Below are 13,941 nucleotides of genomic sequence, written 5' to 3'. Positions count from 1 at the left end.
AAAATTAACCTAAGAAAAGCCATTGGAGAAGCTTAAGAATTTGGTCATCTCTCCTAGCTTGCATGTGAGTATTTTTAGCCCGTTTTTAATGATTTCTATGTTTTTGGAGTCGTTGTACCTTAATCCAGCTAGCCCAAGAACTAATTTGCAAAATTGTTAAAAGAATAGAGTTTTGCCATGAATGTATTCATGTTGTTTGTGAAGTTTGATGGAAGAAAATGAATCTTTGTTGATTTATAAACAACTTTTGTAAAGTGAATTTGGTTGAAAATGTCAATTAGGGATTTATTTGTAATTTTGTAAAATGCAAGGCGAAATTGTGAAAAGTAATGAAATGTATGAGTTGTTATAGTTGTATATGAAATTCAGCTAGCTTGGGTAAGGATGAAATTGCATGAATTTTAATTTACGAGCTTATGGACTAAATTGTATAGAAATCAAAATATTAGGGGCAAAAGAGTGATTTTGCAAAAATATGATTTTTGGATTGAGTTGAATAGAATGATTACTGAATGAATTGAATTTGATTATTTAGATCAAATTAAGCATCGTACGAATTTAGATCGGGGGAAAGAAAAAGTGTCAAACTAGTTGATCATATTTCTTTGTTTGTGGTCGAGGTAAGTTCGTACGTTTAAATAAAATTTAAATATGTTTGATTTAGATGCTATTATGTTATATTATCATATTATGTCTCGATGAAAAATCCCACGACATTTCGACGACTATCGAGCCCCGTTTGAACCTTAGAAATATAAAGAATCAAATGACATGTCATTAGGGTTACCATGTTTTGAGGGCTAGTCATGAATGTCCTACTGGTGGCTAAGTTTCAGCATGTGTTACGAATACTAGACAACTTGTGTGAGCAGCACCGTGTAGCTACGTTCTGACTGGTAACATATGTGAGCAGACCCACTTATGGCTCGAGAAAGAGCATCTATGTCAAGGAAAAATGAATGAAATGGTTTCGGCCATATATTAGCACACATTGTGTGAAATGGTTTTGACCTTACTTCGAATGTCCACACAGCCTGAGACACGAACGTGCGTGTGTCTCTTGAATGTCCACATAGTCTCGAATCATTTCTATTGTGTTTCTTGGGCCTCGAGAGCTTGAATAAGGGACATTATGTATGAGTTTAATTGATAATTTCCATAATTGAGGAAATGTTTGAAGTCAAACGTTTTAAGCTTTAATTTTTTGTAATACTCTGTAACCCTATTCTAGCGATAGATACGGGTTAAAGGTGTTAAATTTAGTGGTACCAGAGCTGTAATTTAGTCAATTTTTGGACTGAACGTAGCGTGCACAAGTCTAGAAATACATGTTATTATATAACCTATGATAGTGTGATAACTCCTAACTCATTTTGAAATTATGCTTGTATATAGCTATAACATCCAACTGAGTTGACTCTAATAAAGTTGAGAGTAACGCACAAGCCTCCATTCACGGAGCAGTGTCGAGTGGCACTAGGCCCGTATCTGAGGGCCGAGGAAGAGAGGTAAGGAATCCTTCTTCCATATGATGAATGAATGGTTTACCGAGTTCGTACAAACGACACCGGTGCTCAACAACCTCCACCCCACTTGTTTCCCAATCTATCCCTGTAGCTCCTCAAGGTTTGGAACCATTTCGAGTTAGTAAACTGCCAATTAATAAAATTCGTAAATATGGGCTAAGGAATTTGGAGCTATAGTTGAGGATGATCTAGAAAGAGCCGAATTCTGGTTAAAAAACACGATCAGAATTTTCGATGAGTTATGTTGTACACTGGTAGAGTGTATAAAATGTGTCGTATCTCTACTTAAAGATTCAACTTATAAATGGTTGAACACTTTAGTTTTGGTGGTGCTGTGAGAGCGTATAGATTGGGAATTCTTTCAAACCGAGTTTCGAAAGAAATATATAAGTCAGAGATTTCTTGATAAAAAATGCAAAGAACTTCTTGAGTTTAAACAGGGTCGAATGACAATGTCCGAGTATGAAAGAGAATTTGTTAGACTGAGTAAGTATGCCCAAGAATGTATTCCAACTGAAGTTGCTATGTGTAAACGGTTTGATGATGGGTTAAATGAAGACATAAGGCTATTAGTCGGGATACTTGAACTGAAAGAATTTATTCTTCTAGTTGATTGAGCATACAAAGCTGAAGAGCTTAGCAAAGAAAAGAGAAAAGCGGATTATAAAATTAGATGATTCGAGAAAGAGATCAACAAGAAAGTCATATTAGTCAACATCAAAGAAATCCAAAGAACACCATAACCATTCAACTGCTTCAGTGGGATATTCTGGTAGAGATCGAGGTAAACAGTATACGAGTTCAAAAGTTCAAGCTATGTTTATAGCAAGCTAGGCAGTGTTAAAGTTAATAAGCTTGATTGTCAACGGTGTTGACGTCGACAATTTGGTGAGTGTAGAATGAAATATGGAGCATGTTTCAGATGTGGTTTGCATGAGCATTTTATTTGAGATTGCCTTGAGTTACCCGAAAAATAAAAGATTCAAACTATTAGATCGAGTAACACAGTTGCGAGAGAGAGACCGCCAAGGAACCCTAGAAATATGGATAATAGCCTCAGTGGGACCAAGGACTTTGCTGTGAGATCTAAGGCACGAGCACCGGGTAGAGCTTACGCAATCTAAGCTTGAAAGGAGGCTTTAGCGCCAGATATTATTACTGGTACATTTTCTATCTTTGATACTGATGTTACAGCTTTGATTGATCCGGGATCAACACATCCGTATGTATGTACGAATCTAGTGTCAAGTAATAATTTTTCCTATTGAGTCCACTGAATTCGTGGTTAAAGTATCGAACCCCTTAGGTTAGTATGTGTTAGTTGATAAGGTTTGTAAAAATGGTCCTTTGATGACTCAGGGTTGTAACTTTCCGGCTGATTTGATGTTGCCATTTGATGAGTTTGATGTGATTTTGGGTATGGATTGGCTGACTCTGCATGATGCCATTATGAACTGTAGATGAAAGCTTATTGTGTTAAAGTGTCAAAATGGTGAAAACCTTCAGATTGAATCAAATAGTTTGGGTGGTATACCTAATTTTGTATCGGCTATGTTAGCTCAGAGATATGTTAGAAAAGGTTGTGATGCGTATCTTGCTTATATAATTGATTCTACAGTTTCTGAGTTGAAGTTAGAATCAGTTCCAATGGTATGCGAGTATCCAGATGTGTTTCTAATAGAGTTACCCGGGTTACTGCCGATTAGAGAAGTTGACAGCTCCATACAGAATGGCGCCTATAGAGATGAAAAAGTTGAAAGCGCGGTTGCAAGAGTTGACAGATAGGGGTTTTGCTCGACCAGTTTCTCACCTTGGGGTGCACATGTTCTATTCGTAAAGAAAAAGGATGAATATGAGATTATGTATTGACGATCGCCAGCTCAACAAAGTTACGATTAAGAATAAGTATCCATTGCTGCATATTGATGATCTATTTGATAAGTTGAAAGGTGCAACAATATTTTCAAAGATTGATATTTATTCTGGTTACTATTAGTTGAGAGTTAAAGATTCAGATGTGACGAAAACTGCATTCAGGACTAGGTACGGACAGTATGAATTTCTTGTGATGCCATTTGGCTTAAGTAGTGCACTTGCAGTATTTATGGATTTGATGAACATAATTTTCAGATAGTATTTAGCCTGATTTGTTGTTGTTTTCATCGATGATATTTTGATTTATTCACGAGGTAAGTCTGAGCATGTTGAGCATTTAAGAATTGTATTGCAAACTTTGAGAGAAAAACAATTATTCGCCAAGTTTAGCAAATGCGAATTATGGCTTCTAGAAGTTGAATTTCTAGGACAACTTGTATCAATCGAGGGCATCAGAGTTAATTCGAGCAAAATGTCAGCTTTTGCTAATTGGAAACCTTCGAGAAATGTATTTGAGGTTAGAATTTTTCTGGGATTAGCCGAGTATTACAGAAGGTTCGTTAAGGGATTCTTGATGATTGCTAAATTGATGACGAGATTATGGCAAAAAGATGTGAGATTTGAATGGTTTGAGAGATGCCAGCAAAGTTTCAATCAGTTGAAAGCATTGTTAACTGAGGCACCAATATTAGTTCAGCCTGAGTCGGGTAAAGAATTTGTGATTTTCACTGATGCATCTTTAAATGTTTTAGCTGTGTTTTGATGCAAGAAGGCAAAGTGATAGCTTATGCTTCTAGATAGTTGAAGCTAAATGAAAAGAATTATCCGACGCATGATTTAGAACTTGCAGCTATTGTGTTTGCGTTAACGATTTGGCGACACCATTTGTACGGTGAAAAATGTCACATCTTTACAAATCAAAAATTTTTTATGTATTTAATGTCGCAGAAAGATTTGAATCTGAGACCACGCAAATGGATCGAGCTATTGAAAGTCTATGATTTGATCATTGATTATCATCCGGGAAAGGTAAATGTAGTTGCTAATGCTCTAAGGAGGAAGCCTTTGCTTGCTTTACGAGCGTTGAATACGTGATAAACGTTGTGCAATGATGGTTCAATTTTAGCTGAGTTGAAAGCTAGATCTACATTTTTCAATAGATTTACAAGGCTTAGAAATGTGATGATGTGTTATCAGTTAAATGGAAACAGAGTGAGTCGACTCCTAGTTCAGATTATTAGATTTGATCCGATAATTGTTTACTTTTCAAAGGTAGAATTTGCATTCCGAGGAATTCAGATCTTGTTCAAAAGATTCTGTATGAAACTCATAATAGTAGTATGTCCATTCATCCTGGTAGCAATAAGATGTACAGTAATTTGAAACAAATGTATTGGCGGTCAGGTATGAAACGAGAGATTGCTGAGTTTGTATCGAGATGTTTAGTATGTCAACAAGTTAAAGTTGAACACCAGGTACTCTCTAGTCTATTATAGCCAGTTATGATACCGAAATAGAAATAGGAGTGCGTCATGATGGATTTTATATCGGGATTGCCTGTCTCCGAGAAAGAAATATGCAATTTAGGTTGCCGTTGATTGTTTGACAAAGTCTGGACATTTTATTCCAGTGCGTACAGATTTTTCTCATGAGAGATTAGCTGAGCTATATATTACTGAGATTGTCAGATTGCACGGGGTGCCAATTTCCATTATTTCAGATACAGATTCGCGGTTTACATCACAATTCTAGAACAACCTACATGAGGCTTTAGGTACGCGTTTGCATTTTAGATTTGCATTTCATCCTCAAACCGATTGTCAGTCTGAGTGAGTAATTCAGATACTTGAAGACATGTTTTAATGTTGTGTTTTAGAGTTTGAAGGCAATTGGGAGAAATTTCTAACATTAGTTGAATTTGTGTAGAACAATAGTTATCAATCGAGATGAAAATGGCACTGTATGAAGCTTTGTATAGTCGTAAATGTCGAACTCCGTTATATTGGACTGAGCTCAGTGAGAAAAAGATTCACGGGGTTGATTTGATTAAAAAAACTAAAGAAAAAGTAAAAGTAACCCGAGATAATTTGAAAGCAGCTTCAAGTCAATAGAAATCGTATGCTGATCCAAAAAGTAAAGACAATGAACTTCAAGTCAACAATAAAGTGTTCTTAAAAGTAGCACCCTAGAAGAAAGTTCTTCGATTTGATCGTAAAGGAAAGCTAAGTCCATGATTTAACGGGTCATATGAGATTATTAAGAGAATAGGACCAATAGCGTATCATTTAGATTTACCAGCATATTTGGAAAAGATTCATAATGCGTTTCACGTATCTATGTTACAACTGTACCAATTAGACCCTTTCCATCTTATCTCACCAGTGGATGACGAAATTCAGCCTGGTATGACATACAACGAAGAACCAATCAAAATTTTGCTCGAGAGGTTAAAGAATTGAGAAATAAAAGAATAGGTTTAATGAAAGTTCTTTGGCAATGACACAATATAGAGGAGGCCACATGGGAACTGGAAGAAGTTATGAGAAAACAATATCCAAACCTCTTTTCTAGAAAGATTTTCGGGGACAAAAATTCTTTTAGAGGGAGAGTTGTAACAGCTCATTTTTAGTGAAATTAGAACATGGTTCGAGACCACAAATCCAATGTGAGAATATTTATTTTACTATTTTAATGTCTAAACCATTTTAGTATTATTGTATAAAAATTTCGTTAAGAAATTTTATCGTTTGCATGCTTAATTTGGTAAAAGGACTAATTTCAAAAAGTTGTAAAACTTGAGTTCTATAATCTAAAGGGTTTAATAGCTATGATATTTAATGGTTAGAGGGTTTATGTTGTAATTAAACCATTGATTATGGACATTATATATGTTGTTTTTAAAGGTTAATTAAAAGGTTAAATGTGTAATTTTGTAAATAAGGTAAATTAAACTAAAGAAAATCAATGTATCATCTTTTTATTCTCATCTACTATCGAAAATTTACCTAAGAAAATCCATTGGAGAAGCTTAAGCATTCGATCATCTCTCCTAGCTTGCATGTGAGTATTTTTCATCTCGTTTTTAATGATTTCTATGTTTTTTGAGTTGTTGTTGCTTAATCTAGCTAGTCTAAGGACTAGTTTGCAAAAATGTTAAAAGATTAGAGTTTTTCCATAAATGTATTCATGTTGTTAGTGAAATTTGATGGAAGAAAATGAATCCTTTTTTATTTATAAACAACTTTTGTAAAGTGATTTTGGTTAAAAATGTCAATTAAGGATTTATTTGTAATTTTATAAAATGCAAGGTGAAATTGTGAAAAAAATGAAATGTATGAGTTGCTATGGCTATATATGAAATTCGGCTAGCTTGGGTAGGGGTGAAATTGCATGAATTTTAATGTACGAGCTTAAGGACTAAATTGTAAAGAAATCAATATATTAGGGGCAAAAGTGTAATATTTCAAAAATATGATTTTTGGATTGAGTTGAATAGAATGATTATTGAATGAATTTAATTTTATTATTTAGATCAACTTAAGCATCGTACGAATTTAGATCGAAGGAAAGAAAAAGTGTTGGACTAGTTAATCATATTTCTTCGTTTATGATCGAGGTAAGTTCGTAAGTTTAAAAAGCATTTTAAATGTGTTTGATTTAAATGCTATTATGTTATATTATCATATTATGTCTCAACAAAAAATCCAACGATATTTCGACGACTATAGCGCCCCATTTGAATTTTAAGAATATATAGGATACAAATGACATGTCATTAGGGTTACCATGTTTAGAGTGTTGGTCCTAAATATCCTATCGGTGGCTGAGTTTCGATATGTGTTGCAGATACTTGACAGCTTGTGTGAGCAACACCGTGTAGCTACGTTCTGAACGACAACTTGTGTGAGCAGACCTACTTATGGCTCGAAAGAGAGCATCTATGTAAAGAAATGGTTTCAACCATATGTTAGGATATTTAGGACACATTGTGTAAAGACCCACTTGTGTGAGCACACATTGTATGAGATTCCGGTGTATCCGATATTATTCTAAGTGGTTCAATGGGGATATAAAGGGAAGGAGCGGTACGTGTCCTGATTTGCAATGTCATGAAGGTATGGAATGGTATGAAATGTTGATGATCAAAGTGTGTATAGCTATCCTCATGAAAAGTATGAATGCTTATATGCTATATTCATGAAATCTATTTTACCGTATGGTGATTTTTGCTAAGTTATGTGTTTAATCACTAACTTGTGTATTTAATGATGCTTAGGCTTGTGCCAAGATATGTTGAATTAATTCATAGTTATTTATAAGCTTATGCATTGAAATGGTAAGTAGTGTTTATGATTTACGAACTTACTAAGCATTATATACTTACTTTGTGTTCTTCTTCTATGTTTTATAATTAATCGGAAGCTCGTTTAGGTTGGAAGCTTGTTGGAGACTTATCACACTATCCATCGGTTTTATCGGTAGATTTTGATGTTTTTGAGTTTTGGTTATAATGGCATGTATACGTGTTTTGTGCTTAATGAAGTGGCCATTATGTTTGGCTTGTAAATATGGTATTTTGGTTGATGAACTAGTTGGTATGTTTATAAATGGTTTTATTTTTGATGATATTTTGGTATTTTGGTGCTTTTATGGTTAATGTAGGAATGGTCAAGTTGATGTGTGTTTTAGTGACCATTTTGGTATATTTGAGTATGATTTTGGCATGTGGTCATGGTGGTAAGTTTGATAAAAAAATTAGATGAGAAATGTATGGTTGGTTAATGGCTAAATTATGCAAATGTTTAAACATGTTTGGTTATTGTGATTGAGGTACCTATTAGGCATATTGGTTGTATAGACAAATACCATATTGATTTAGCATGATTATGCATGTTTTTGGTACATGTTGAATGTGTGAATATATTTGCAAATGGCTTGTATGGGTGACCTTGTTTTAGGTGAGAGAATGTGCTTTGAAATAGCCTATTTCTTGTCCACACAGCCTAAGACACGAGCGTCTGTCTTAACCGTGTACCATGCGACATAGCCGTGTGTCCCCTGTAGGTTTTAAAGATTTGCAAGTCAGGCAGTTACACTGCCTAGCACACGGGCTAACACCGGGGCGTGTGAGGCCATTTCAAGAGTTCATGGCCCGACACACGGGGGTGTGGCTTGGACGTGTGACTCAATTCAGAGAGTTACACGGGTATTGACACAGGCATGGACATGACCGTGTGTCCCTCCTTTGAATATCCACACATCCTGAGACACGGGCGTGTGTCTTAGCCTTGTGAGTCATATGGCCTGGCCACACAGCTGGTGACCCCTGCAATGTGAAAACTTCTAATTTTTTTCATGAAATTTTAGATGTTTCTGGTTTAGTCCTGAATCATTTCTAATGTGTTTCTTGGGCCTTGAGGGCTCGAATAAGAGACATTATGTATGAGTTTAATTGATAATTGCTATAATGTACGAAATGTTTGAAGTCAAACATTTTAAGCTTTGATTTTTTGATAATGCTCCGTAACCCTATTTCAGCGACAAATACGGGTTAGGGGTGTTACAGTCATAGTCCTCATCAACGACATTCTGATTTAATCTAAAACTAAAAGTGACCATGATAAGCATCTTCGAATAGTTCTTCAGATACTCCGCGAGAAGCAACTGTATGCTATGTTTATCAAGTGTGAATTTTGGTTACAAGAGGTTACTTTTCTGGGTTATGTATTGTCAAAGGAGGGGACCCATGTTGATCCTAAAAAGATTAAGGCTATAATTGAGTGGAAACAGTCGATGAATGTGTTTGAGATCCATAGTTTCCTTTGGTTGGTAGGTTACTATCGGAGGTCTATGGAAGGGTTCTCACTTATCACTGCCCTCCTAACTAAGCTGTTGCGTAAAAGCTTAAGCCCATTCTAACTCGGGAACCTATTATGGTACAACCTACATTTGGTAGGGAGTTTGTTGTCTACAACGATGCTTCGCATGTCGGTTTGGGGTGCGTTCTGATGCATGATGGTAAGGTTATGGCTTATGCATCCGAACAGCTTAAGTCACACGATGGGAACTATCCCATGCTCGAACTTGAGTTGGTTGCAGTGGTCGTCGCTCTGAAAACCTAGAGGCACTATCTGTATGGTGAGAGGTGTATCATCTACACCGACCATAAGAGTCTTAAGTATTTGCTAACTTAGAGTTAATTAAATCTTAGGCCACGTAGATGGGTTGAGTTGCTTAAGGACTACTACTATACAATAGAGTATCAGCCTGGTAAGGCCAATGTTATGGCTAATGCTTTTAGCTGTAGAGTGATGATTGATGTGAGAGCAATGTTTTGCTCGTTTGAGTTTGTTTGACAACGGTAGTTTTCTGGCTGAGTTACAGGTTAAACCGAGCTGGGATGATCAGATTTGAGCTAAGTAGAAGATTGATAGTGATAGATGAAATCTAGGTGAATTCTTTCCTAGATATTGTTTTGCTTCTTGGTTATTATTCGATTATTTTCCTGATTTGTTCTTTATCGTGTTCGTTAGAAATTAAATAAGTTAATTTTATTTTTAATCAATCACTCAAATTTATCGATTAAATAATAGAAAGACGGTAATTACTAGTATTTTTAGTCTGCGTGGGAATGATATATTTGCTCACCGTAGCTGTAATATGAATTGATAGGTGCACTTGCCTTGGACAAATTTTTAGTTAGTTTCGCAACGCATCAAGTTTTTGGCGTCATTGCCAAGGACTAGAATATTAGGAGAACTTTATTTCTATTAATTTAAATAAATTTGTTTTAATTTTATTTGTTACATTTTAATTTTTCTTTTGTTTGATTCTTATAGATTCTTTTCATTTATGACTAGAGGCAACCTATCGTAGAAAATTTTTTTACAGTGAAATTGTAAAGACTTCTTACAAATATCGTAGAAAAGTTAAAGAAGCTCTCGAAATTCTGAAAATATAAAAATTACAAGAAAAAGACTAAATTCAACATACCTAATAAGTTTCAAAAGTCTCAAAATCCGTACGTCATTGGTCCCCCTTTCTTCTTGTTTGTTTCGAAATATTAATGGTGTTTAAGAGAAAATACTCTTTCCTCCCACTCATGTTTTATAATTCTTAACTTAGTTTATGTTTTATTATATTATTAGTTTTTAAGTTAAAATTTTATAACATTTTATACATATAATAGTTTACCAACTGGCGGTTATAACTCTAACGGGTATAATTATTAAATAAACACCATTACTTAAATTCTAATTAAAATTTGTTATTAATTGAACTTTCAACAAATTAACAATTTAATTCCTAAACCCTAATTAAGCACTAATTCGACGAAATTACCTAATCGAAATCCAATTCACTTCACCTATCACTCCATAAATATTTTATATTTACGGGTCTGATTTACGAAAACGGGGTTCTGAAACCATATTTTTTGACACCACTAACTATCAATTCGTTATAGAATCGGTCCCTTATATACATAGTATTCGAATTTTAGTCATGATATCTGATCTTCATTTTGGTATAAAGGACACCCCCTAGAGCCTTTGTATATCGTGGGTTATAAGAGATTGAAGTAGGTTAGATCAACACGAAATTGAAATTTTGAAAATATTTAAAATTTATTCTTTTAAGCGTTTAAAATGTTTTATATTAATATTTCGATAGAATTTTCATTATATATTTAATTTAATTTTTCAAAAAAAAATTGAAGGCTTTATTTCAAACAATCAATTGATTTAAATACTTTTAGTATTGAAAAGATAGTTGTATAACTAAAGTTGTATATATTTTAGGAGGTGAGTGATTTTGATAAGTTCAAGTTTGTTGATTAATTAGACGAAATCATTAGGTGCATTTACATGACATATATGTTAGATTGGCTAGAATAATAGAAATTTTGGTTTATCTGGATTTTAGGTTCTTGAAGTAAACTTCAACTAAATTTTGAGTTTGCTAGTAGATGGAAGTTGAAGGATAAGTGATTTTTCGTATCTCTAGTTATTTCATCAATGTACGAGCATGAATACATATGTTTCAATATATTTGTAGATTTTTCCTAAAACAATTAGTTTAATTACTTAAACTTGTATTGAGGTTTTCAATGGGAATATATTAAATCTAGCTATAATTAGGAGAAATATTTGTGATAACTATGGTTCGAAAATTTTATATGTGAATTATGTATGAATGATTATTGGTTTTGAACTTGACTCAGCTACATTCTAGACCCTACCATTGGAGATGAATACATGGTGTATATCCTTGCGTTGTAATAAACATCTTAAAGGTTTATTTATGAATATGGACCTTGCCATTAGGGTTAAAGTAACTGTAGTTCAATGTTTCTTTATTTTGGCTATGTTCAAGAGCCTACCATTGAGATTAATACAGTAGTATAAATATATATCACATCCCGAAAACTGGGTTAGAAGAAATTGGAATTGTGAAAATACGTCAAGTGTGTTAATCTAGTTTAGTAGATAGGTGTTGTGCTTGTGTGTGTGAGGTTATGAGTTTGAGTCTTTCTTTTGAATTTTTGTTATTTTTGTTCCAACCCCTATCTTTGAACGTCTAGCCTATATATTAATTTTGCTCAACTGATTACAAGAATGAGCCTATTAGTATAGTCGTAAGGCTTCAACTTATCATTTGGTCTTGTGTTCAAATTTTTACGTTTGCAAAGTGGGAAAAAATATTATTTTTGTTTTAATACTTCAGAAGAAAAGAATCTAATGTGGATAATGATGGGAGTTAGTAGGGTTAGTGGGATGTAGGTAGTTTTCATTCTGAAAACTATTCCCAAATTATCTCCTAATTTCACTCATTCAATTCTACCATCTATTCCCCACTCATTCAGACATTTTTTTCTTTCCTTGTATTCTTTTCTTTCTTTTCTTTTTGGAGTTTTCTTCCTTTTTGTTTTTCTCTCCGATGGATTTTTGTTTTGCTGCCATTAAGTTGTTGAGGGATTAGTCTTTTTGACTCTTTGTATTCGGTCGTCATTCAAGATTTATGTAAACGAAGGGTATGAAAATCAAAATTCTCCAGCAAAGTAGTCATTTTTCTGATGTTGTTCTTGTGAAGATTTAGAAGTGCTCTCTTGTGTGATTAACAAAAATTCAATTAGGTGTATGAAATCAACCCAAAAAATCATTAAAAACTTGATAAAATTGTAAAATTAGGTTGTTCTTCGAAATTGACGAGCGACACACGGCCATGTGGTAGGCCATGTGCCAGGCCGTGGAAATCATGTAGGCCGTGTGGGGCACACAACTCTGTGAAATCATGTAAGTTATGTGCGTAGGCTGTTTGGGGCCAATTTTGAGGCCCGATTAAGGGACTCGAAAATTAGGTCCACGAGCATTATGTAGGCCTAGAAAAGCGTAAGTTTCAGTAAATTAACATGGGTAAGTGTTGGAGGTATGTAAAATAAGTTCTGATAAGTATAATAATTTGTTATGATTTGTTACAAGTAGGTACGTGAATTAAGCTTTTGCATTACATGTATATTGTTATATGTTCTGATAAGCTTTTCGATTTGACTATATAATATGTTATGCTATGATTTGTATGAGTTATGTATTATCTTACGCTTCATATAATACCTGTTTATGGGTGCTTGTCATACAACCTTTGTGATATGTATGGGTGTTAACGTGATTTTCCGTATGCATTGGGGTGAATTATGATATGATGGAAGAAGTGTTATATGGTAGCTTGTACTATAATTATGATGACTAGACCGCAAATTTATATACGACAGCTCAGCTACAATTATATGAGTGGCACATCGCCACATATTGGAGTGATTGGATGGTCAGAGATGGTGTGTAGTAGATAGAGGTAGGACATTATATGATATGATATGATATAATATGATATGTTATGATATGATATGATATGATATGATATGATATGATATGATATGATATGATATGATATGATATGATATGATATGATATGATATGGTATGATATGATATGATATGATATGATATGATCTGATCTGATATGATATGATATGGTGTGATATGATCTGATATGATCCAATATGATATGATATAGTATGATATGATCTGATACGTTATGAAATGATAAGATATGCTCTGATTTGAATTCTAATATGTTTTGACACGTTTAGATGTATGATAAGCATTGTTATATTTTATGTTGCTCTGATATGCAATATGATACGAAATTGTGATTGGTTTATTCTATATGTGAAACCCATAAGAAAGTTATGTTTGTGGGTCGGGTCACACTAGGCTTCTAGCTCACTAGTTTGTCTGATACATTTCAGGTGAACTTCTGACTTAGGATCGGTGTAACAATCCATTTTTCAGTGGTGTCGAAAACAATGGTTTCGAGGCCACAAATTTGACAAATGAATCTGTAAACATTATTATTTAATATTTACAAGTCAAATATAGTGTTGTAATAAATTTTGATTTGATCATTTATGTTATTTGATCGAATAATTAGGTTCAAGTAGCAAATCCTTAAAGTCAAGTGGGTTTAGAAAATGAGGTATCAGG

This window comes from Gossypium raimondii, chromosome 13, assembly GCF_025698545.1.
Source record: "Gossypium raimondii isolate GPD5lz chromosome 13, ASM2569854v1, whole genome shotgun sequence".
In the NCBI taxonomy this organism is placed as follows: Eukaryota; Viridiplantae; Streptophyta; class Magnoliopsida; order Malvales; family Malvaceae; genus Gossypium; species Gossypium raimondii.
The sequence above is the reverse complement of the archived record's forward strand: the minus strand, read 5'-3'. Positions refer to the sequence as shown.